The sequence below is a fragment of the Protopterus annectens genome, chromosome 10.part0 (assembly GCF_019279795.1).
Source record: "Protopterus annectens isolate FY-2018-M chromosome 10.part0, PAN1.0, whole genome shotgun sequence".
In the NCBI taxonomy this organism is placed as follows: Eukaryota; Metazoa; Chordata; order Ceratodontiformes; family Protopteridae; genus Protopterus; species Protopterus annectens.
Genome location: NC_056744.1, coordinates 1,246,605,731 through 1,246,630,894, shown reverse-complemented (window position 1 = coordinate 1,246,630,894; position 25,164 = coordinate 1,246,605,731).

Below are 25,164 nucleotides of genomic sequence, written 5' to 3'. Positions count from 1 at the left end.
AAAATCAGGTAGCAACTGAATCTGCCAAAAAAAGAAAAGAAAGAATATAAGGTGAAGGATCAGATGAGAAGGCAAGAAATGTGGAAAATGCATAAATATAGATGCAAGTATAGGACACTCTTGGAACAACCTCATGTTGATCAGGATCAAATGCAGGAATGGTTAAGGAGAGGTGAATTTAAACCAAAAAATGAAAGGTTATTATTGGCAGCTAAAGACAGTAGACTACATACATGGTTTGCAAAGTCCATTGAACATGGGAGAAACAGACAACTGTAGGTTTTGTACAACAGAATTGGAAACAGTTGTACATCTTGTTGCTGGTTGTTATATGGTAATGGCAGAAGGACTGTATACTGAAAGGCATAGTAATGTAGCAAGACTGTTGGGTCTGTATCACGTTGCCTAACTCTTGAAAAAAGTGTGAACATCATATGGTTGACACCATATGTTCGAACTTTTAAAAGTTTGAACATTTTAACGGAGATGTCCATACAGTGCGAAATTGGAAGATTTCCCTTTTCTGCACTGTAGTACGATCAAGGAGTTGGTATATTTAAAGAGCAGGGAGTGTGGGGTGCAGGGGGGCTTGCCCCTCCCTGCTTAAACCTTTCAGGTAGATTTTTTCTTTGGTTTATTTTTTTATTACATTTTCAAACTTTTAGAAGTTCGATCATATGGTGTCAACCATATGACGTTCGAACTTTTAAAAGTTTGATTATGTAATATAGACGCATACTGTTACATTGGGGATTGTGCAAACATTATAATATTGAAGTAGCTGAAAAACACTGGAAACATGAGCCACAAAGTATCATAGAAACTGATGAAGTTTATAACACATGGGATAATCCATTACCAAGAGTTCAAAAAATAGATGTAAAAAATCATATATAGTAGTTAATAAAATGATTATTGAAATGGGTCTATATTAGCAAATTGAAGTGGTGGAAAGCCGAACACAGTTTCATTGACAAATATGTGTCGAACTCTCAGGTAATCGAATTACCAGATCACCGATTTTTTTTTCCTAGGGAAAAAAATGGTAGGCCAACTACATACGACACACCAGTACAAACATTATAAAGTGGGGGGCTTCACCCCCCAAAGTGGGGGGCTTTCTCCCCAACACCACCCCTAACTAAATATACTAACTCCCAGATTGCACTACAGTAGGGAAAAGGGAAAATTCACAGCGATCTGGACGTTCGGTTACCTGGGAGTTCAACACATATTTGTCGATGAAACTGTGTTTGGCTTTCTGCCACATCAATTTGATAATATAGCCCCACTGAAATTGCTACACTCAGTGACTACAGTTCCTTACGTAGAGAGAGACACAAAATCATAAAGTACCAGGATTTGCAGTTAAAAACAAGGGCAATGTGGAAGAAATATACCCAAACAGTTCCAGTAGTAGTAGGAGCAACGGGTCTTATAAAAAAAGAATTTACAATCATTCTTAGATATGTTACCGATACATGTAACTCCATGCAGATTGCAGAAAGAGTCATTACTGGGCACTTTGCAGGTACTACAAAGAGCACTTCTGGCTAACATCAAAGATTGAAACAATACTAATTTCATGAACTTTAATTGTGCCTTGACTTAAGAATGGGGTCCATTCCTGTCATGGTACTAGAAACCCAAAAGACATGGAGAAATTAAAAAAGGGGTAACATCTTGTATCTTGTCCTCACTAGTATGGAAACATCTTGCACCATCTCTTGTGTATCTTCATTACTTCTTCAGTCTGACCATAAAGTAGTTTCCTTCAAAATAAAATTGCAATTCCAGCCAAGGTACATTTAGAAATTTCTTTAAGACTAACTAATCCTAAGGGATGCACTGGCAAGCTTCAAATACCCTTTAACTCTACTGAATACATGGGAATGTGCATCACTACACTATACTAGCATGTAAATAGCTGCATAGCTGCAGCTGTACCCCATATGAACAAGTGCAGGGCAAACCTCAGAAACAAACCCAGATGATGGAACCATAATATAAAGAAAGGAAATGATATTTTGACCAAAAGTAAGAAGATTAATTCCCAGAATGTTAGAGCCCTTGTCACTGAAATATATAAACAACACAGGAACTTAATAAAGTCCACCAAACCCAAGTTTGAGGCTAAAATAGCTACTCAAGCCAAAGACAATCACAAGGCATTTTTTTAGTTATGTTTGTTATCTTAAAAGCTGAATGCAGCAACATGCTGAGTCGATTGTGAGTGATGTCATCTACACTTAAAATCTGAAGATATAGTGAATTTTCTGTCCGACAAATTTAGCTCTAACTTTCCAGCTCTTTCCCTTACATCTGTCCCTGAATATAAACCTGAAACTGGTTCACCTCCAGCTATCACACAAGACCAAGTCCAAGACATGTTATCAAAAGCTAACTTTTAGTGTATATTTAAAAAAAATCGTACTACCCCTTCTGTCCAATATTCCTTATTCCTTTTGCTCCTTTCACACTGTTACAGGACACTGAGTGCTCACTTCTATAATTGAGGTCAGATACTGCACGCATTAGTGTGTGTGTGTGTGTGTGTGTGTGTGTGTGTGTGTGTGTGTGTGTGTGTGTGTGTGTGTGTGTGTGTGTGTGTTTGTTTCGGCTTTTCCTGGTTAGGGGTCGCCACAGCGGAACTCCGGTCTGCTAATGATTGGCAGTTGATTTTTACGTGCTGAGTTTCCAGCCCTAATGCACAACCTTCAATGAAGGTATGCCCATTCACGCATGTCTCCACACAGAAGACGCTCTAGCTGAGAGTCGAACCGGGCAGCGTCTTACTGTGAGGCGACATACTGCATGCATTAGTGCTGGCATATAATACTTTGTTTCCCTTCAGAATGCTTTTTATTTTTTTTATTGCACAGTTTATACCATTGTTGTGTAATAGTCATGCACTGCACATTTTTATTGGGCAATGTGTGCTTACATAAGAATGTTTTTACTGTGATATATTTAAGGAATAATCCACTATTGGGTGTGGGTATATCAGAATTTACCCACAGTTGGTGTGGTTTGATCATGAGGGTGAATCCCACAGTTGGAGTGATATGATCATGAGGGTGAAGCCCAAATGATTAAACAATGCCAACTCTGGGTCAATCCTGATATACCCATACCCAGGAGTGTATTACTGCTATTGTACAATGACACTATTTAAAAAAGACATGTCTTACCTTTCTTTAATAATTTTTTTGCATTAGGGCACTGAGGTGTTCTTCCATGTTTTTCCTTCTTTACTGACAAACTGTGCTTGTGTATGGGAGTTACATCCCACACTTGTGCAGGACATCAATGCAATGCAGGAGAAGCAAAGGAGAAAAGAGCATCTCCTTTGATGATTTTTTTTTCTGTCAATATTTTATGAGGGAGAGCACAGAAATACAGGGAAAAGTAAGTACATATTTGTTTATTTATTTTTGAGAATGTTCCTGATTTTTCTTCTGTTTTGCTCTGTCCCTAAGCACATTCCAATAGAAATTCTGGCTGGTCAATGGTACTTCAGCATCTGGAGTTTATTCTATTGGTATGTGATCAGTTTACAATAGGCATGTTGATTTAGCTGTCTGTATAGCTTTGCTATTGTAATAGTGTATTACTGTACAAACTGATTGAGAAATAGTAGTATTAACACTCTGCATATGTTGTATATACTAGTCACTTGCTTGTGCTAAGAATGTTGTCATAAAGTGACTGCCAAGGAGCAGAATGCAAATGCTTATGTATAGATTACAGAAATGGTTGTTGTAAGATTCTGAGTGTCAAGGAATCATAGGCACAGCTATTTTGCTGAGTTGAAAACAGCATGCAGGAGAGGGTGGAGGAAGTGACAGGAGACAGGAAGGCAGGAAGTTAGGGGTGGGTGGTTGTTTGTGCATAGGTAAATGGGTAGGCAGAGGAAAGTTTTAAAAGGCCACAAGTAACCAGGCAATGTCACTTTTCAACAGCAGAGTAGGAAAGAGCAGAACAGAAGCAGTGGTATATAGGAATGAACAGCAGGGGCAATGGGGAAGTAAGCAACAAAGAAACAGTGATGAATAAGAATCACTGAATTCCTGTAAAGAGTTCAGCAGCATCTAAAAATAATGGGAATTATTAAGACTTTAAACTTGAGACTTACTTCAAGGTAAATGACGTTTGGTTAATTTCTTACACAAACACTTTTTGTAAGATAAATCATGTTTTCCAATTACCTGTATTAATAAAAAAGCATGTTTTTGATTATTAGAGAGAAAGAGAGAGAGAGAGAGAGAGAGAGAGAAAGAGAGAGAGGAGAATGAGACTGTGTGTGTGTATATATACCTGGGGAGGGGTACAGGCTCATACAGCTTGGCCCTTCTCTGGGTGAGCCACCCTATGGTGTAGCAGACAGCCTGGGCGCTTCAGCCTGGGATCCTGAAAGTGGCAGATCCCCTTCAACCACTGGTATCTGGCTGAATGTTGACAGGGGACTGTCAGTGTTTGGTTGTAGATCCCCTCAACCATTGGTGTTGGCTGAGCATTTACAGGGACTACAGTGGCATGTTATGGCCTGGTTGATTGAAATTGACTTTGTTCCAAGTGTTGCCCTTTGTGCACCTCTAAATATTCATAGTTGGCATTGACATGATCTGGCACTGATTTAATACCTAATATGATTGGCATAATAAATACATGGCTGCGACCATTTCTTCCAAACAACTGTGTGGTGTGATTTGTAAAATGATGTGCATACTTATTTTCATCCAAGGCAATGTTTTCCCTTCAATTCTGAGTTATGCTGAAGAAGGAAGTGTACTTTTTCCATGTTCTCGTTGTGTAACATTTCCATCGTTTCTGTCTCTTCAAGCTAAAATTCATGACTCTCTCTCTCTGTCTCTGAAACACCCTACTTTCTGCTAGCAAAAAACAAAATCAAAAGAAGCTGAACTACTACTCACACATCCTGAATTCTTAGCTCAGTCACACAGGTACATTTCAGCAGGGAACTCAGAGTATACCATTGTGATGTTGCTTACGGCCACGGTATTATTCACTTAAAGCATAAAGTGGATTGCTGGTCTACTTGTAATTGTCTTTTGTCTTATAATAATAGTGAGACTGCAATTTCATACTACAGAACCCATGCTTACAACATTAAACAATATTTCTTATATTCCTAGCTGGCCTTTCTATCCTTCAGATAATTGGTTATACTCTTGCTGTTCTCTCTCCAAATTTAGTTTGTTTCATGCCACTCTTCAAACTTTCCTGAACTTAGTTTCTTTGCTGTGAAACTATAACTGAGTAAAACTCACCTGTAGATTCACAGCATTTTGCAGTATGTTACTCATGTTCACAGCTCTACTGTAACTGCAGTCTGGAATAGGTTAGATTAGATGCAAGTTACCCTCGAGGCCTAAATGACAAAGAGAATTTTAAAGTTTTTTTTTTTTTAAAAGAAAGAGAATTAAGCATTAATTGAAGTCCAGTTAAATTAATTGTATAAATATGCCCCGGGATTCAAGAAGCTCGGCGCAAGGACGGTGTTAGCCTTGTGCCAACTGTGTGGCGTAGAGATGGCACAGCAGCACCACATGCATATTAATGAGGGCACGCTGCCATAACGGCCACGTGCATAGGAAACGTGTATGAGTGCAGGGTCGTGTCCAAGTGCTGCACGGAGGCATGATCATGTTGGCTGCATACTCGCAACCTAAAATGCTGATTAGTACAGCCTGCCTCTAATAGTAATCACTCCTGTCAGTGTCCGTGGATACTGAAATGTATGCAAAGCATACAAGACATCATTGCGAACACCACAATAAGAAGTAAACACAAAGGCACATAGCTGAATATTGAGTCCCCGTCCCTCGAACAAAGATATTTAAAACCTTGTGCCCGTATTCCATTGTAGTGTCGTTAGTTATACCAAGTGGAAGTGAAACGCATCGTGTTAGCATGCCGCCAATTGCCAAGCCTAGCCCAATGGTTTGGGTTACCACCTGTCCCACATTGTGAGGGACAGTCCCCCTCTAGGCAGGTGTGTCCATACCAAATTCATAATAAATGTGAAATGTTCTGCGATAGTAGGACATAATTATGTCCCATATGTTAAGAAATAGTCCCATACAGTACATATGTCTGTATATAAAATACTATGTTACAAGAAACAGAATAAGCAAGTAAATGAAACAGAATAAGCAACTACACTGCTACAACAATAAACGCTTATATGTAGGCATGAAACTAAAGTACTATCCTTTGTAATGACTGTGGGTATGTGTTGGCCTGTAAACTCAGATATGTGCCACAAAAATGTCCCATCCAGGTCATATGAAAAGATGGCAACCCTACCAATGGTCAGAGCATTCGTCCAATATCTGCCCATTCACGGTCTAAGACGTCCTTGCCAGGATGGCCCATAGATGAACGGGTATTACCCGGGTCTACCTACCATGTCATGAAAGATAAGTATTTGCGAGTACCTATGTGCATGAAGTACAGCATGTGGTTGATCTGAAATGTTAATGTAGACCTCACAACCATATTGGTCCCAGAGATATGTAGTGTACGCAATGTGTTCTGTTGACTGTGCCATGGGCCATTAACTAGAGAAGGGATGAATGTTGATTGTGGAATATGGGGTTGGGGGTGACGGGTAATGTAATAATTCACAAAGGGGGGACTGGGTTGGATACACAATAGGTGAACTGGAGGTCTACGAGGGAGTGGTGGGTGAATCAGGAAGATAACCAAAGAACAAATATACACATCCGCAATACAATCATGCAATACACATGTACAGAAACGTTACCAGCGCATACCCACATAATGGTCTGGCCTGAACTGAGCCATCCGACCCCAACACACCTGGATACATAATTGAATACCCATCATCCCCTTCACAGCACACCACCCCCCCATTCCTGAATGTCCACCAAAACCAGCCATACTCGGGCTGCTAGATAGGCGTGGCCATATCTGCACATAGTGACCCCTACCCATATCTAGTAGGCAGTCTCACCCTAGGCATTCTCAGGATTGCAAACTATGTATCCCTTGCATGTATAACCCTACCTTACAGCCATAAAGAAAAGATGGTCATCGGTCCCCACAATTTTTGGATATCCCTCATGGGATATGTATCTGTTCTAAACATTAGACTTGGTGTCACAACATGATGTCCAGTCCTGTATACATCTGGACACAAGTTGTATGAGCAGTAGTTGTCCACAAGACTGCTCAGCCTCCAGCCGGTCCTGCAGAACCTATGACCCTGGATTAAACACCTGACTGTGATGCACGTTTCCTCACGTGCATTATCGGGAATATATACCTTACGCATTCGCATAGTGGCAGTTGGATATAGGGTGCTTAAGGCGCTTTAAAGCAGACATAAGTACAGTTACCACCTGCCCCACCTTGCGAGGGATTAAACACCTGACCGTGATGCACGTCTCCCCAAGTGCATTATCAGGAATATATACCTTACACATTTGCATAGTGGCAGTCAGATATAGGGTGCTTAAGGCACTGTAAAGCAGACGTAAGTAGGGTTGCCACCTGCCCCACCTTGTGAGGGACAGTCCCTTTTTGGGTAGTTGTGTCCTGAACAAATATAATGCAATGGCAAATGTCCTGTGATTGTAGGAAATATGTCCCATATTTCATGTAACAGTTGCATAAAACAGTTATTTATGTAAAATATTCAAAGTTACAAGAAACAGATGAAGCAAATAAACTGCTACAAGAATAAGCATTCATTTAGGGAAATAAGTAAAGTTCTAACCTTTGTACTGACCGTGGGTATGTGTCGGCCTGTAAAGTCTGATGTGCGTCCCGAAAATGCTCTGCTTTGGCCATATGAAAAGGTGGCAACCCGAGACATAAGCGGGTATGCAAGCATGTATGTGCGACGGTAGGTGGCGGTGATTCAACGGTATGGGAAATGTAAATGAGCATGTAGGTGTATATGCATGTGTATGTACAGACCGATATATACATATATATATATATATATATATATATATATATATATATATATATATAGATATATGTAAATATATGTAGATATGAAGAATGAACATGGTCACAATATAGGAAATCTCTGTAATAGTTAGTGCTGTTATATATCAGGATGGCCATAGGTGAGCACACCTCTGCATCCCCAATCACAGGTAGGATGCTAAAGGTGGAATGAACAATCTCCCCTTGCTAAGTCAGACTTTCAACTACGAACAGGGCAGTCCCGGTCCCCAGTCAGACAAGCCTAAACCCGGAAGACCATATGAACACCCTGACAACTGAACACACGTATGTGCCAGGACTATAGGCTGTAGAGGTCTGAATATCCTCGGAGTGAGTCAACATGTGGCATGAGTTCAGAGCAGTAGGGAATAGGGAATGACACATGTTTAGTAGTGCGTTTTTCCCAACAGGTAAATGGATGCCAGCTGTGTAAGTGAAGTGATGAGGCATGTGTTCAGGTAACTATGCACCATGGGTATACATATAAATAAGGCAGAACACGAATAGTGTAGTGGTTAGAGCATCCACCTAACGAAAAGGCATTCACGGTTGAAGGTCGACAATAGTACATATCATTTTCCTTGTGGAATGAATGTTGCTCTGCTGTAAAGCCGACATTTAAACATGTAAAGGTGAATGTGTGTATCGCATGGGACTATTAACCAGTTCCTTTCAACCAAATGGTATTGTCATAATGTAAATATGTAACGCACTGTAAGCATAGGCGAGTGCGCCTGCGCGGGTGTAAGCAGCTCCCAGCATAGGAAATGTATGTTTGTATGTACAGATGTCATATATATATACACACACACACACACACACACACACACACACACACACACACACACACACACACACACATATATATATATATATATATATATGTATATACATACGCACACATATGTGTGTATAGATATATATCTACATACATGAGAAATATATATATATATATATATATATATATATATATATAGATATAGATATATATATAGATATATATATATATATATATATATATATATATATATATATATATATATATATATATATATATATATATATATATAAAGAATGGACGTTGTAACAGTAAAGCATACACAAGGGATGTGAAGGGAATCAAGAGCAATGTTGGTATTATAAAGTGCTTTCAGCGTATGTCATAAAAAGCTGCCCAGGAGTGAGCAGAGCACCGCTACTCACACCACAGGCAGGGTATTACCAGTGGGAGTAACATCGTTGATATGCTATGTCTATTTTACACACAGACGGAATGTAGTCCCATGCTGGGACCTCCAAATATTGGAAAGCGCAAATGGCCATATTCCATAACCCCAGTCAAGGCATGTATGTGAAAATATACATGGCGGGAAACCCTGTGAATACACGAGATGGGACAGAATGTGTGTAGGGCCCCAAAAACTCTGGAGAGGGAAATGTGTAAAGGTGTGTCATGGCTGCAATAACAAGTCGATAATGGATGTTACGCATGTAAATTTAACACGGGTAGGGTGGAAGAACTATGGGTATGCAATTATGGATTAAGGTGTGCCAGGGTTGGATGGGCTGGTTCTAATGGACTACCCTGTGGAGGTCAGCTAGGTCGTAATAGGTATATATGCATAGTCACATGCAGGCAACAATATATGTTGACGTACAAATTCTGTAACACATGCATTCCATTTGTTGACACAAATAATAGGAATGTGCCCATACAAACATCGACAGTACATGGAATAATAGGCTGTGCAGAAGAGGGATGGGTCGAATCACACTATCACATCCCATTTACCTTCGGTAATCTGTACATGAACATATAGCGACATCTGTCCGCTGTATAACGTGCTACATACCGATTACAAGATGACTGGAGTGTGTCGGTGTTATAATGAATAAGGCACTAGTATGCTGGTGAAGTTTATAAAAATCATTACGCATGTGTAAGTGTGTATGAGTGGGGAATGTATTGACACACTGATGTACATATATATAATTTTATATATATATATATATATATATATATATATATATATATATATATATATGTATATATTTACATACATACGTGCATATATATATATATGTGTATATATATATATATATATATATATATATATATATATATATATATATATATATATATATATATACATACACATATATGACAGCAAGATATGAATACACATGTATGAATAGATATGCAGATATGTCTGTATATATTAATGTAAATAGATATATATATGTTACAGTGAAATAGACATGTATATACCTAGGTTATATTACAGCAGTTATGGGTAACATGTTTAGACCGGGTATATGTTGGTGGGAGGTCCACTCAACGAATGTCTACTTACCCCCCCCCCCCCTCAGCTAGGCCGGTGAGAGATACAGACACACAATAAAGGTAAATACAACACTGGTTCCCAGACCACTGGCAGGAAACTACCAGTGGGAGAGATCTACAAGGTCTACACTTTAAACATGGACAGCGACGTCCCTTGCGGGACACCAAAAATTTGGTGCCTTCAGTCAATGGGAGTAACACAGTTAAGACCAGGATGTAGCTTTACACGGAACAGTAGGTTGTGCAAGCCTGATAACACATGGATTGACACAACGTACGACATGTGTCCCGACACGGGGAGAGTGGGCAGTGTGTAGGGGTGTGTTCATATCCCACCTGCATCCACCTGCGTCCACAGTAAGGATGAGTGCTGTAGAGTAGTGGCAGGTGGGGGAACTATGTGTATGCAATTATGGATCCAGGCGTGCCAGGGTTGGATGGACCAGTTCTAATGGACCGCCCTGTGGAGGTCAGCTAGGTCGTAATAGGTATATATGCATACTCACATGCAGACAACAATATATGTTGATGTACAAATTCTGTAACACATGCATTCCATTTGTTGACATAAATAATAGGAATGTGCCCATACAAACATCGACAGTACATGGAATAATAGTCTGTGCAGAAGAGGGATGGGTTGAATCACACTATCACATTCCAATTACCATCGGTAATCCATACATGAACATATAGCAAGATCTGTCTGCTGTATAACATGCTTCATACCGATTACACGATGACTGGAGTGTCGGTGTTATAATGAATAAGGCACTAGTATGCTGTCGAAGCTTATAAACATCATTATGCATGTGTAAGTGCATATGAGCGGTGAATGTATTGACACACTGATGTACATATATATATTTATATATATATATATATATATATATATATATATATATATATATATATATACATATATATATATATATATACATACATACATATATATATATATATATATATATATATATATATAAAACAGCAAGATATGAATATACATGTATGAATACATATGCAGATATGTTTGTATATATTAATGTAAATAGATATATATATGTTACAGTGACATACACATGTATATACCTAGGTTATGTTACAGCAGTTACGGGTAACATGTTTAGACTGGGCATATGTTGGTGGGAGGTCCACTCAACAAACGTCTACTTACCACCCCCCAGCTAGGCTGGTGAGACATACAGACATGCAATAAAAGTAAATACAACACTAGTTCCCAGACCACCGGCAGGAAACTACCAGAGGGAGAGATCTACAAGGTCTACACTTTAAACATGGACAGCGACGTCCCTTGCGAGACACCAGAAATTTGGTACTTCCAACCAATGGGGCAACACAATTACGACCAGGATGTAACTGTACATGGAACAATAGGTTGTGCAAGCCTGATAACACATGGATTGACACAATGTATGACATGTGTCCCAACACGGGGATAGTGGGCAATGTGTAGGGGTGTGTTCATATCCCACCTGCATCCACCTGTGTCTACATTAAGGATGAGTGCTGTAGAGTAGTGGCAGGAGGGGAAACTATGGGTATGCAATTATGGATCCAGGCGTGCCAGGGTTGGATGGGCCGGTTCTAATGGACCACCCCGTGGAGGTCAGCTACGTCGTAATAGGTATATATGCATACTCACATGCAGACAACAATATATGTTGAAGTACAAATTCTGTAACACATGCATTCCATTTGTTGACATAAATAATAGGAATGTGCCCATACAAACATCGACAGTACATGGAATAATAGGCTGTGCAGAAGAGGGAAGGGTCGAATCACACTATCACATTCCAATTATCATCGGTAATCTGTACATGAACATATAGTGACATCTGTCCGCTCTATAACATGTTACATACTGATTAAAAGATAACTGGAGTATGTCGGTGTTATAATGAATAAGGCACTAGTATGCTGGTGAAGCTTATAAACACCATTACGCATGTGTAAGTACGTATAAGCGGGGAATGTATTGACACACTGATGTACATATATATCATATATATATATATATATATATATATATATATATATATATATATATATATATATGTATATATATATATATATATATATATATACATATATACATACATACATACACACACCCATACATATATATACATATATATATATATATATATATATATATATATATATATATATAGGTTCATAGGTTCATAGGTTCATACTAGGCTATCTGCCCTAGGGCATTTATAAGCCTAGCCAGAGTGTGTGTGTGGCTTTCACCACCTTAGGATGAGAATACTATACCCATTAGTTTGCTGTGCCTCTGTCCAGCAGTGACACAGAGATGATTCCCGAGGTAAACCTACGATCTCCCATCCACTCGTCAAGATTTCTCTTGAACAGAGTCAGTGAGGGGCTCTGCCTCACATGGACTGGGATTCTGTTCCATAGTGTAGGGAGTCTCTGGGTGATGAATCTGTCCCTCCAGCATGTCCTATTTATATCCCTGTTGAGGTTTAAGTCTCTTGCTCTCGTGGCTCTGGTGGATTTGGATTTTTTGAGGTGGAGCATGTCCATTAATTCCGGGTTGGACATGGCCTTGTATGTCAGGCACAGATCACCTCTGAGCAGACGCTATGCGACTGAATAGAGCTGGAGTTTCTTCAGTCGGGCAGCGTATGACATATGTTTGAGCCCCTTTATTTTTTTGGTGAGGAACTTTTGGGGTCTTTACAACTACTGTAGGTGTCGGGTAAGGTACATTCCGAATGGGGCGTTGTACTCAATCATTGGTCTGATAAGTGAAGAGTACAGGGGTACAATGACCTCTCCTGATCTGGATGTGAATCCCTTCATGATATGGTGGGCAATGTAGAAGGTCTTCCTAACCACTTTGGCAATGTGAGTGTCAAAAGAGAGGTTACTGTCAACTTGGGTCCCCAGGTCCCTGATAACTTCTTCCGTGTTTAATGTATTACCACCTATGTGGTAATTAGGGGTTACCTTGTTTTTCCCAAAGGGTATGACTATACATTTTTTGGCATTTAGCTTAAGGCCATGGCTCTGGCACCAGTTATCCATTTCTATGAGACTTCTCTGGAGGATGTCTGTGTCTGATGGAGTGTCAATTATGGTGCCCAGTTTGCAGTCATCTGCAAATTTTGTCAGCCACAATCCCCCTATGTTTGCCTGCACTTCAGAAAAATAAATAAAACAGCAAGATATGAATATACATGTATGAATACATATGCAGATATGTCTGTATATATTAATGTAAATATATATATATATATATATATATATATATATATATATATATATATATATATATATATACACATATGTTACAGTAAATATATACATGTATATGCCTAGGTTATGTTACAGCAGTTACGGGTAACATGTTTAGACTGGGCATATGTTGGTGGGAGGTCCACTCAACAAACATCTGCTTATCACCCACCCCAGCTAGGCCGGTGAGACATACAGACATGCAATAAAGGTAAATACAACACTGCTTCCCAGACCACCGGCAGGAAACTACCAGTGGGAGAGATCTACAAGGTCTACACTTTAAACATGGACAGCGACGTCCCTTGCGGGACACCAAAAATTTGGTACCTTCAACCAATGGGGAAACACCATTATGACCAGGATGTAGCTGTACATGGAACAGTAGGTTGTGCAAGCTTGATAACACATGGGTTGACACAACGTACGACATGTGTCCCAACACAAGAAGAGTGGGCAGTGTGTAGAGGTGTGTTCATATCCCACCTGCATCCACCTGTGCTCACAGTAAGGATGAGTGCTGTAGAGTAGTGGCAGGTGGGGGAACTATGAGTATGCAATTATGGGGCTAGGCGTGCAGGTGTTGGCTTGCAGACATGTATTAGGACTGCCCCGTGGGTGTAAGTAATATTCCGATGTGGGTATAGCAGACGCCCATACCTCCCAAACTGTAAGAGCACATCTACTGGATAGTCCATAAACCATTGGGGAATACATAGGGACCATATCATTGAACTGTCCCTGATTACCAGGGATGTCCGTGATTGTGAATCAGAAACTTAACGCAGTCTCAATGAAACCATCCTAGAACTAGTGATATTAGGAGGAAAGATGGTGGAATACACGTAATGAATAATGACAACATGTAAGAGCTGCATGCACCTCAGACAGTGTGTATGAATACATATGTGCTCTGTGTCCATCAATGTGTCAGGTTAATAGCACTAACCTTCTAAATGTGTCTCTGAGGTTGTTATGCAGTGTCCCTGATTCAGTGTTTATTCTTCCCCATTCATATGAGAGGTCTGATAGTGAGAGAAAGCGCATGTTCCGCTGACTACCTTAGAAGATTGATAGAATAAAAGGTTTGGGGTTACCACCTGTCCACCTTTGTGAGGGACACTCCCCTGTAGGCAGTTGTGTCCTGCATAATAACCGTAATTAAGGCAAATTTCCTGTGATTTAGGCCAAAGACTACCTATATTGTCTGTAGTAGTAGCATAAAACAATTATGTTCCTCTGAAACACCTAAATGTTATAGGTAACAGTATAAGCAACTATAATGCTACAAGAGTAACCTTTTATTTAGGCGAAACGGTGAAGTACACCCCTTTCTACTGGCTGTGGGTGTGTTGCCCTGCAAAATCTGACATCTCTACATACAGGTCCTATAAGATAGCCACCTTTCCAAATGGCCAGAGTGGGACATATTCTGTAGAAATGTCAGACATCCCAGGACTAAACATACCTACAGCCGTACATAGTACAGGATTACACTTATGTGCGCAAATAAAAGCTTAAACTAGTCGCATTTGAACTGCTTATGCTACTTCACATAACATATAGAAGTGTCATATATAAAATAACTGTTGTATGCAATTATTAATGAAATGTAGAATATCATAATGTCCTGTAATCTGGACATGTGCTATGTGTTGATTATTTTCGAACTGTCCCTCGTAAAGTGGGACAGGTGGTAACCCTAAAGTCCTACCTTGGCCAATTGAGAAGGTGGCAAACCTATAATAGGTATGCGGTAGCATGACCCGTCCGACGGATGTGGCTATCACAACCCAACTACTCATTTGTAATGCAGGGTCTCGGTTCTCATGTATCAGCCGGATGGGAGCAGAGTGTATGTGGAACACACAAATATGATTAATTCACTGGACAGGCTGCTGATTCTGTACAGTCAAATGCCATGCCATCGCCTAATGGGCAGCCATTCCCGATACTGTAGTCATGTAGTCCAATGTTATAGGCATTACAAGGTAGGAGCAGATTGTAAGAGGAACACACAATTATGAATGATTCACCGGACAGGCCGATGATTCCATACATTCGAACGCCATGCGGTCGTCTAATGTGCAGCTATTCCTGATACTGTAGTCAGGAATGGCCTTAGGTCAACTGATGCCCTAGGCAGTGGGCACAACGGCACCCCCCACCACACTACCAGTGCCCCCATCCTGGTCTACCTACACCAAATAAATACTGGTAAAGTGCACCCACTAAAGCGGTGCCCTAGGTGGCCACTTAGTTGGGCTATGCCTAAGGCCAGCTATGACTGTAGTCATGTAGTCCGATGTGATAGGGATCACAAGGTATGCCTAAGAGGAACACACGTATATGAATGATTCTCCAGACAGGCCGCTGATTCCATACAGACGAACGTCATGTAGTCGCCTAATAGGCAGCCGTTTCCGATACTGTATTCATGTATTTCGATGTAATAGGCACCACAAGGTGGGAGCACATTGTATGAAGTCCACACATATATGATTGTGTCACTGGACAGGCCGCAGATTCCGTACAGTCGAACGTGATGCCATCGCCTAATGGGTGGCCAATCCCAATACTGGAGTCATGTAGTACGATGTAATAGGCATCACAAGGTAATATTGTGGTCCTTGCTCACACCAGGGTGTGGTGACAGATGCAACATCAATGCTGGTGCATTAGCAAGTCGAGGAGCAGGCGTGTGGCGTGTTTGGCTACCAGTATGTGAGTATTGCATTGGTTAAGCAATGTAGAGGCTAACTGAGCATAAGAGGCTGTAACCAGAGGATATCATACAGCACAGTCATTCAACAGTATAGGAAGGTATCCCATCATGTAGATGTACATGTGAGTGTTTATGTCCAGCATATAGTTACATGCCATATGTAGAGATGTATCAGGGGACATGCCAGTGGCAACAAAATAGTGAAAAACAAAATATCCAGTAAGGCGCCATGAAGTCCAACCTGTGAGCAGGACAATGAGGCAAAAAAAGTTATCAGCCGACAGCATTTTAAAATGTTACACTTATCCAGACAAATGCAGAGATGGTTTATATAAACATAATCATTAACAGCAACACATGAACATCAAAATATTTAATTGGCTATAGCATTTGTTGCAAAAGCATCATTTTGATTGGTTCCATAGAGACCTTTTTTGCAGGAATATGAAACACAATAATAAAGATGTCTTCTAATAAAGATGAAGAATTTAGTTATTTAGAACACAAAATGTTTCATCTTTGGCATACATGTTGGTCAGAGGTGTCTTAACATTTTGAAGGAGTGTAGTATGTTTATGAGACAAGCTTGCTATAACAATTACATGACTTGGTATATCACATGTGGGGAACTACACTTTTTATTCTGATGGAAAGGTTGACACTAGGTAGGAGCCCAGTTCTTCCCATACACAGCACAATACATGGGGTACATAAAAATATTATTCTTAATACTCAAAGTTCCAGATATAACGGGTGATCTTGCGCCTAGTTATGGAGCCAGATATGTGTTGTCTGTTGTTTTTTCTATTCAGAACATACAGAGTTCATCATGATTTGCAAAAGCAGACAGCGCAGAGTTGCAATTTTTTGCATTTATGCAAAGTGTATGGGACAGCAAAAATGTGACACCCATGAAAATTCAAAGTGCGGTGACTATGGTGTAATTTAGCTGTTTTTCCTTAAATCATTAAAGAAACAATGTGCCTGAAAACGCAGTACACAACACATCTCATTTAACAATGACAAGCTTTATTGACACTTGAACAAATCATAGATTTGTTCAAGACTCATTAGTGTGTCTTATCAGTTATTGCCCAAACATGCCATCTATAAGACATTGTATCTAGATAAACATGTTCATACTCTCTATTTTAAATAGATGGTTTCAGAAACATATTACATTTATAACAGAAAAGCAGAATATTCATGTTGAATAAAATGCTGTATTACATAACAGATAAGAGTACATGAAAAAACTTCTCAAGCATTTTAACAACACATACAGTGTAGCATTGTTACAGGCTTTCAGTTGACCATCATACAGACAAACTTCATCCAGATACTGACATGAGTTTTTTGAATAACTTCTCACAGCCACATACATTGGCTTCAGTGCACAGCATACATCAATATCTCAACATTTAGAATGTTATCCTGTCATTCACCAGAGTTTAAAACAAGATTATACCACACCATATCATTATCAGAAATTGTGTTTGGCCAGATGTGATTTTTGAAGGTAGCAGTTGTTTGCCAGTTTGAGATGCACTGCCATCTTGAAATACCACACAGAGGGGCAGTATGACAGGCATCACCACAGCATTTTGAGATGGGTAGGTCAGCCAATGTCTTTTTTCTTGATATGATTAGCTGACAGTTACAAGTCTGTCACATTCCTCATCAGGCTGAAACCATTGTCAGATGCCTGCTGTATAATGATATTGGCTGTAACAGCTCAGCACAAATCTACTATTTACTGTGACAGAGAGTACAGTGAAATCAGATCCTCTGTACTCTGTTTTTTTCTATGTAGTGCATCTCTGACAGTCTATATTTAAATAAGCTGTAGATTATTGTACAACAACCTGACAGATTCCTTCAGCAAACATCATTGTTTAATATGGTATGGTAAATACTCACCCACTGAAAGCTGCGCACCTCAAACAATGCCATTGTGCATTCACATGCCATTGTCTGCAGTATCACTTTGAAAGCACAATTCTTCAGCTTGAGGGTAAGGTACAGAAGCCCCAAACACTGCTCAAACACAAACACCATTTCACCATGCATCTCAGTTCTGAGCCGACACGCAAAATACCACTAACATGTCAAAATACCAAAACCCAAATTCCCTAGTTTAACGAAGAACAGCAAATGATGCCACACTAAACTTCTTTATTCTTTAAATGTTCCCCCTTTATTTGTTCACAGCATAAAATGAGATATTTTATATAACATAAAATATATTATATAAATACTTCAGCACTGGAAAAATAGGCTACCATATGTTTGTTTGTTAACTGCTTCCATTTCATTGTTTTATTGAGCATGCTCTGTTGGGTTTAACATGTAAGTACTGTAACAACACATGTTTACACATTTTCCTTTCTTGTTAAAAAGAGCACTACAAGATTATCTTTGTCACATACTAAGATACTCTGCAGCTATTGTTTCCAGTAAACTTTTGCATGATGACAAAGCATTGTTTATGTAAGGACAAGCTTTACATAATCCACAATTACTTGTTCCTATTGAGTATGGTAAAGCATAGGACACGTTCGGTAAGGAAGGTTCCTTACATAGTAGATCCTTTAAGTTTTAATCCTGTAAAAGATACTGCTTTTATACATCCCATTACCCGAAAAGTGTTCCACTTTAAAGGAAGAGCAACCTGCCGCTTTAAACTAAACCAACATATATATACTAGAATGCTGTCAATGCCAAGGTTTTATGTAGGTAAGACGAATAGCATGTTTAAAGTAGGATTCTTCAACATCTTTCCAGTATTAGGAACAAAGATGAAAGAAATGCTATGTAGGCATGTGATTTTGTATCCTACACATACATTTAAATTTAGGGCCATTGCAAATGTTAAACCCAGCACTAGGGGGGGTGATATCATGCTCCAAACAGAAACAATAGAAACAAAATGGATTGCTAGTTTAAAGGCAAACAGGAAGCCAGGTTTAAATGAGTATATACCAATTAAGCCTATTTTGAAAAATAGGCGTGTCTTTCACTGAATGTGTTTGCTATTTTTGAATGTGATTGGCTTTTATGTGTATATAAGTGAACCATCTCATTCATTTTATATATCTGAAGAAGGGTCATCCCGAAAGCGCTTATCTTGTGATTTTAAGAATAAAGAAGATTTTTAAGCTGTCAGCAGTGTCCAACTTTGCTTTGTTTCTCTTCATTTGTGCTACCTGCTCAGGTTGGACTTTAAGCGTCTTACTGGATATTTGTTTTTCACTATTTTCTTGGACTTGTGTATCCAGTATTTTGCATGCTATGGCAGCTGATCCTGTTATGCTAGAAACTACAACCATTTCTGTGAATGGGCATCAAGAACAATCCAATAAGAATGTTTTATGGCATCCCAAGAAAGCCCTGAACTGTGGAAACCTCCGTTACTCAATTTGGGCTTCTCTACATGTAAGGTAGGCATGAGTGGTTCCAAACCAGTAGCTGTGGACAGGAATTTTGAGGAACTAACTCGTGACTTAACTTTCAAAGTGAATAAACTGCAGAGACTTCAATGGCAGGAATACATTTAGAGGCCTGCATCCAGTATGGCATTGTTCCGAGGGTATGCGATACTTTGTATGCCAGCACAAGGTGACCGCTACCGAACTTTTGGCCAAATGGCAAACCATCAACATTGAGACTAGCTTCAAGTACATGTCCTTGCTGAATGAATTCTTTTCTCCAGAGTTGGACACTTTGAAAAGAGGTGACTGAACTGCAACATAAGCTTGAAGTTGAGTTTAGTGATGGGCCATATAGTGAACGCATGGAAGCACTATATGTCACCTTTACTGAGAATGACGATAAATTGAAAAAACAGAAAACGGGCAAATTACAGAGGGATTTCCTAGATTTCACTAATGGGAACATCTTTGTATGGCCTAGGGCTAATGAAAATAGATCGATGGTGAATACTGCTAGGCGATTGGCAGATTCAACCAGGAGGGGAGGGAGGAGTGATGCGATGACGACGATGACGAACACAGCATCTGAACGTAACACGTTTCCCACGCCGTTTCGGAATGAGAAGGAGAGTGGTATTGGAACGCGTTTTGTGACAGCTAATACAACACATGAATCAAGGGAGGAAGAACCAACGGCTGGTTTGGCTGATGAATCGACGCACACTGAATCTACTCGAGTGCAGGAGGGTCCTGCTAGTGTCACGAATGATGTGGTAAATTTAGGTACCAGTCTAATTCATGATGTAGGTACCTGCCCCTCGCCACAAACTGCCTTGGTGGATTTCAATTCAGATGGCAATTCCTTGGGGGCACGTCCTAAGATACAAGGAGCGAGCCACAATAGTAAAAATTTTTTGGGACTATTACCAGCACCGGTCAAAAAGAAAGGTCCTTGGAAGCGGTCCGTGAGCGAGGACAGGGGGACCGACAAGAGAAGAAAAATTTGGGACTGACTGCTGATAATGATATGGGTATTGTTACTAATTTATCATCTTATGTTTTAAACTCTAGTGAATTAGAGGTGTTGAATAAGGGATTAACCTTTATTCCGAGTAAAAATGGTTGTTATGATGAAATGTTGATAGATATTATGTTATACTGCAGGAATGTGTCACTGAAGTTAATGTATGGCAACAGCAATGAGAAGGGTTATTCCCTTAGAAAACCAAGTGGTTTCGTCCCGCAATTAACATCTAGTTTGAATTTGTTTGTCAGTGCATGTGAGAAAGATATGATAGATTACTATAAGGAAGCAGACTTTAAGAAATATCATAATTTATCTGCTGAACAAAGGACAGCACTGAATAGCCTCATTGCTAATAAGGATATTGTGATAAAAAATGCGGACAAGGGGGGTGCTATTGTCCTCATGGACACGACATGGTATAACAACAAATTGAATGAGCTATTACAAGATAGTAACACATATCTACTCATAAATCCCCTAACTGTAAGAAGTATTGTAGACAGGGTGAATATTCAATTAAATGCTCTATTATATGAAATGAAAATATCTGAGGAAACTTATCAGTTTCTCAAAATAGAGAAACCAGTCATTCCGATCTTTAAAGCACTACCGGTTACATAAACCATCCAGAACCCACCCCTTAGACCGATAGTATCTGGGAGGGGATGGGTTACGGAGAATGTGTCGATATGGGTGGAACATACTTTAAAACCCTATTTAGATCAAATGGGCAATGTATTGAAAGACACAGCACATTTCTTAAGGTTGTTAGGTCAGTTGAATAAATCCTATAGTAAGAATTTACTGATGGTTACTATGGATATTCAAAGTCTTTTTACTGTGATTGATAACAAGTTTGGCATTGATAGTGTACAACTGCTCTTGGGTGATCTAGGAGTCAATGATGACAAGTTATCACTCATTACATCATTATTAAGCATTGTTTTGGAGAATAATGTTTTTCTGGGAGGTAACGGCACATATAGACAAGCGCAGGGGGTCGCCATGGGGACCCCCTGCGCCAATACTTATGCCAATTTGGTTCTCTCTCAATGGGAGAGAACACATGTCATCAACAATGAGGAATGGAGATGTCATCTACAGTTATATCTACGTTTTGTAGATGACATTTTTCTTTTGTGGGATGGGACAGAGGAAGAACTAGATGAGTTCATTAACCATTTACACTCCACCACGAGCTTTTTCAGGTTTTCCATCAATATGTCACGTAGCTCAATAGATTTTTTAGATGTATGCATACAACAGGATAAAAAAGGCTTTAGATCTAAGCTACATAAGAAAGACTGCTGGAAGAATTCACTCTTGGCATTTGACAGCATGCACCCTAGATATACATATCGCAATATAGTACAGGGGCAGGTGAGTAGGGTCTCTAGGTTATGTCTTCTAGAATCAGATTTTGAAGAGGAGACAACTAGACTAAAGGAGAATTTTAATGATAGGGGCTATAAGCAGAATTTGGTAAATGAAACTGTGGAAAGAGGTAGGTCCAAGCGATCTACCGATTATAAGCCCTGGATTTTAAGAGCTTTTGAAAGGGATGAGGTTAAAAAGAATAATGAAGTTTTATGTAAAGACCCGCAGGTCATGTTAAATTATAGCAGTAATACTAGCGATATCTGCAATATAGTGAGGAAGAACTGGAACATCTTGACCAGTGACAGCACATTGGGGGGCATAGTGGGACCTCAACCCACATTTAGATATAGGAGAAATAAAAACTTAAAGGATCTACTATGTAAGGAACCTTCCTTACCGAATGTGTCCTATGCTTTACCATACTCAATAGGAACAAGTAATTGTGGATTATGTAAAGCTTGTCCTTACATAAACAAAGATACTGCTTTTATACATCCCATTACCCGAAAAGTGTTCCACTTTAAAGGAAGAGCAACCTGCCGCACAACCAACATAGTATACTTAGCAGAATGCTGTCAATGCCAAGGTTTTTATGTAGGTAAGACGAATAGCATGTTTAAAGTAAGGATTCTTCAACATCTTTCCAGTATTAGGAACAAAGATGAAAGAAATGCGTTATGTAGGCATGTGATTTTGTATCCTACACATACATTTAAATTTAGGGCCATTGCAAATGTTAAACCCAGCACTAGGGGGGGGTGATATCATGCTCCAAACAGAAACAATAGAAACAAAATGGATTGCTAGTTTAATGGCAAACAGGAAGCCAGGTTTAAATGAGTATATACCAATTAAGCCTATTTTGAAAAATAGGCGTGTCTTTCACTGAATGTGTTTGCTATTTTTGAATGTGATTGGCTTTTATGTGTATATAAGTGAACCATCTCATTCATTTTATATATCTGAAGAAGGGTCATCCCGAAAGCGCTTATCTTGTGATTTTAAGAATAAAGAAGATTTTTAAGCTGTCAGCAGTGTCCAACTTTGCTTTGTTTCTCTTCATGTGGCAACAAAGCATTACAAACGAATGAAACGGGAAATGCCAGCGATGCCTGTATTATGTAGTGGTGTTGCTCTATGTGATCACATGACTCCCTCAGACAGACAATAGTTGTACATTGGCCGTATACATCACTCTGTGCATGTAATGTACATTAACACAACAGTACCTGTCCAATCATTATATGTGAACAGTACTCCTGCAATGTGCTGTGTGCAACATCATCATCATGATAAAGGTAAATGGGGTAACAATAGAAGGACCGGTAGTGTTTTGTGTACAATGGGGTCATCCTCCTCACGAGTGTAGGTATGGCCGTGGAGGAGAGGTAGGAACACAGAAATGACAGCATACAGGGTTGGTATATGGCACATATGGGTGGGGGATACACCCTGGATGGGGATGGGTCTTCGGTATTCAAAAGCCCATGGGAACAGTGGGATGGAGGTCTCCAGCCATGGGCAACTGCACTGCACCTACACAGCTGCAAAGAAGGCAGTGCTGGGGGCTGTCCAGGAGGGGCAGCATCACCCTATAAATGTGACACTCCGCCCTTGAACTGGCATATCTGGCTTTGTAACCCCTTAGGGAGCCACCTACTCAACATGTCCGGGACCGCACAAGAGCAGATATGTACCAGTCTGGTCCCACTCCCAAGGGAGACATGCTTCATCCTCAGTGGTGGTACCACCAAAAGGTGGTGCAGAGCCAACAGAGGTTGATGTTAATGTCTGGGCCCTAGATGTGCTAGTGCCCGTTGCCATGGTCAGCTGAAGTGGGACAGGAGGATCTGCCAGGACCTACCAACCTATTCGGCCTATGATGTTGCATTTTAAACCCACATATGGCTTAGTGATAGACAACAGCATACAGGATTACCTATGACAGAATGCATAGATATCACCAGCAACCCAACATAACAGATGGTATACATTTGCAGAGGGAGCACAACACATGCATATATACCGCATGGCAACTGTGCATTGTGTAGTAGACGTGTGACCACAGCTATGAACAGTTGCCCATCATTGGCTTGTCACTGGGAATTCCACACAGTATCAGTCATACCACTGTCTCATGTGACACATGTCCAGTCAGGGATGCGATGACAGTAACACATCCCTATCATCATGTACTGTCTGCAATCCCCACACCATGCTTCTGCTGTGCACAAAAGTGTGTTCAGTGTGTAACACAGGAAACAAATGGTTGTACACACTGACCTGTTCACAGATGGCCCTACAGATGGGGTTCCCTCATGAACAGAGTACTGTCATGTCTGTATTTTAACATGCAGAATAGCCATTACCACACACATGTTAAACAGGCAGTAGTCTCAATGCAGCATAGCTACACTTACATGCTCTAGTTGTGTGGCACATCACTCTCCTGTCATTAGACTATTTCCCACTGTTGAAAATGATTGAGGTACATCCAGATATCATCTGCGATGCAGTGTCAGAACACCACATCCAGGTACCACTCACAGTGACTGTCATGGCCAGATAATAACATGTTTCCCTAGATAGTGTACTGTGTTTATCATGTGGATGGCTATAGAAACACCATCACAGCTGTACCACATGCAATCAGCTAGAGGAGGACTGCAATAGGTGCAGATGCCATCACCTGACCATTTCCATCTGTTACAATACACATGCTGCTGCTGTGCAGGTGTACACCTTCACATCCACCAGAGAATATGTGTGTGGGACAGGCAATGTACACCAGGGAAGGGCTTGGAGACTTAACCATAATCTGCTACATGCTGAACAGTACAGTGGCAAACTCCTGACTACTCATTACTATTACATGTGAATGACGTTACTACATGTGCCACAGAAGCGGCATATTGCAGTGCTGTAAGAACATGTGTGTAGGTGAGTGAGTGCCATCTGCAAAAGA